The following is a 3,091-nucleotide window of genomic DNA, read 5'->3' as shown; positions in this document are numbered from 1 at the left end:
TAATAGCATTTGTAAGAATCTACCGGGCCTGAACAAAAACAACCAATCAGAGCCATGAAAAATAGTTGATTGCTAAGTCTCCCAGGGCATCAAATACAGACTCAAATAAAAACACTTAACAATCAACTATCTGCAACTCCAACTCAAAGCGTCTTTGTATCCCTTTCGGCTCTGATTAGTTGTTTTCATTCAGATTCGGATTCGGATTCTTACAAATGCTATTAGGAGCTTTAATTTTCCCCACATTAAGATATCATCACGAATCACAAGCGTCACACTATGACATATATGAGACCATAAACATTACACCAGTATTTCCTGGAAATTCTCTGCAAATGCAAAATGTATTCTCATTAAACCTGGAAAACAGCTGCAGGAACCTGGGACAAATAGCGTCTGTGTGCTTTTACGCCTCTTGTTTTTGCCTCCTACTGAAAGTAAGATGGCTTGTTTTATAACAAATTAGCTTAATAATATGGGACCTTGTTGATATTCTACCTTAGTGTTAGAGACTCCTAAACATACTTTCACTTCATCAAAATACCAAAACTAACTGACATGAAGTGAAACTACCCAGTGAGTTACTGTAATACTACTATAGTAAACTATACAGGTGGTTCAAGAAGTGGCCTACTCAGACATGCAGACCACCACCACTAAATTCCCTGACTTAGTGATGGTAGTGGTGGACAATTATACATCCAGCAACAATGCTTCCATGTCTCTAATCACTGCAACAACATGCCACAATGGTCACATTTGATTTTCACCACATGCAGTAATAACCTCTAGACAGTGATACAGACACAAATCAGTCAGATGTATTGAAGCTGGTTAAGGATGCTGGTAGTTTAATCATTTTAAACTGAGAAACCCGTTCCCACCTGTTACACCTCCATTTTGGCCCCAAGCTCACCTTTGCTGCAAAAAAATCATGGGCTCCATTGACCAGCAGTTCTGGATCATCTGAATGGAGACACATACAGCAGTCACTCAGTGCTAGTACTAGAAAAACAATGTACAGTGGATTCTTGCAAATGCCATCAAGAGCACTAGAAGGCGTCAGAAGAACCTGATTTTTCACAAACCTGATAATTTTACATTATCTGTATCGTATTCTACTGTTAGGATATAGTGAAAATTTCAGCAAATATGACAAAAATATATTTTGATAAAAGTTACCTATTGCTGCTTTAATAGAGACTGAATTATACGATTATGCCTATCGTCTGTCCATTCTATGCCTATTATCAGAGAGCAGTTTTCTTTTTTAATCAACCAATCACACCTTTTATAAGAATGAGTCATACCTAGCAAGGGGATCAAGCAAGGTAAAAGTTTATGTCCCTTCTTGCTCAGAGTTAGCACTGAGAAAGTTCCTTAAGCACAATCTTTTTGGCTACATTAGGTGCTCTCTGTTTGTGAATACGATTCCTGATCGATACAATTCTTTTTTTTCTTTCATTTTAATGAAACCTTAATTAGTGTCACATCTTACAGCTTTCAATACTGACTTTATGGATGTTATGGTATCATTTAGTTAATGAAATTTGATGAAAGGGTTTTTTATGGATGACTCACTGGATCTGTGTCTGTTTTATGAATCTTGTATGTTCCTTTAAATGTTTTTAATTTTATTTTTTTATTATTGTTTTTTCTTATTTGATAGCAATGCGGAACCCCAATTAAGTCTTGTTTTCTCTTCTCATGTTGTACTGTATGACAGACTGGAGTCTTCAGTTACTCACTGGTTTCTACTGCCTCCATGTGGTTGTGATGGCAAGAAAGAGGGATGTCCACACTGGAGCCCAGGAGGAGCTCACTCAACCTGTCCACTGTGTAAACACACACACACACACACACACACATAAAACAGTTACATTTAAGGTGGGGGATAAAAATGTGGGTTCAGTTAAATAGTGAAAAGTCACTGACCCCAAAATCAAAAATACATTGGCTCTGACTGGTTGCTTTTGTTAAGGCCAGGGGGATTCTTGCAAATGCCATTAGGAGCACTAGGGGGAGCCAGAGGAACCTGATTTTTTCCACAGATTATCTGTCTCATGTACTACTGCCAAAAAAATATACAAATCTCTGACTAAATGCACTTTACGAATTAAAATGCACTTTATAAATGTTTTTTTGCACTTTATTTTTCGCACTTTATAAATGTCTGGCATTTTATGAATGTTTTACAACTTAAAAAATGTTATGCACTTTATAGTTATGCACTTTACAATGATTTTATTGAAACAACCCCCTCTGTCTATGTAAACTATTATGTGTAAACTATAATAAAGTTGATTTAAAAAGTGAAAGCTTCAGCAAATATGACAAAATATATTTTAATAAGAAATATATACTGCAGCTTTAATACCATTAGCTCTCTTACTGGAAACAGGTGTAGTTATGTCCAGACTAACAAAGAAAGTATACTATTGTTCTGTCCAACTGCGGTTTGATGTACACACTATCCACCTGTGTTGCAAGCCAACAAATAACCATTTTTTATTTTTTTTTTAAATCTGTTTATTGGCATTTGAAAATAAACATATATACAAATCACAAATTCAGTAAATGTACACATTCAACCCCTCAGCCCCCTCTAAAGGAAAGGAAAATAGAACAGAGAAAATAGTGCGAAAAAGAAGAAGAAGAAAAAAAAAAGACAGCAATGGTTACCAGTCTTCACCTACATATGCAAAGATATCCTCTACTAGTCCCAGTTTGTCACATCAGTCATGTTATCAGAAATAGTCAGAAAAAGGCCATCCAGGACCTTGTAAAACTAATACCCATTAATTACTCTACAAGGGTGATTATAAAATCTTCCACTAATAAGTTTGAAAACAATAATAATCCCTGATCGCATTGACATGGATGGGGGTTTGGAGCTCTTCCAATTTACAGGCTATTTGGCGACGGGCTAGCGAAGGTAGTGAAAGCCACAAATTGTAGCACTGTTTTGATGGCCAGTCACATCCCCAGATCTCACACCAAATAAGGCTATTAAAGGATGTGGATCAGATAACCATACTAAAAAACCTCACTCAAGGAATTAAATATCGCAAAGCCAGAATGCGCGGAAGAG

The sequence above is a fragment of the Morone saxatilis genome, unplaced genomic scaffold, assembly GCF_004916995.1.
Source record: "Morone saxatilis isolate NCDOM2014 unplaced genomic scaffold, NCSU_SB_2.0 Contig9, whole genome shotgun sequence".
NCBI classification, from domain to species: Eukaryota; Metazoa; Chordata; class Actinopteri; family Moronidae; genus Morone; species Morone saxatilis.
The sequence above is the reverse complement of the archived record's forward strand: the minus strand, read 5'-3'. Positions refer to the sequence as shown.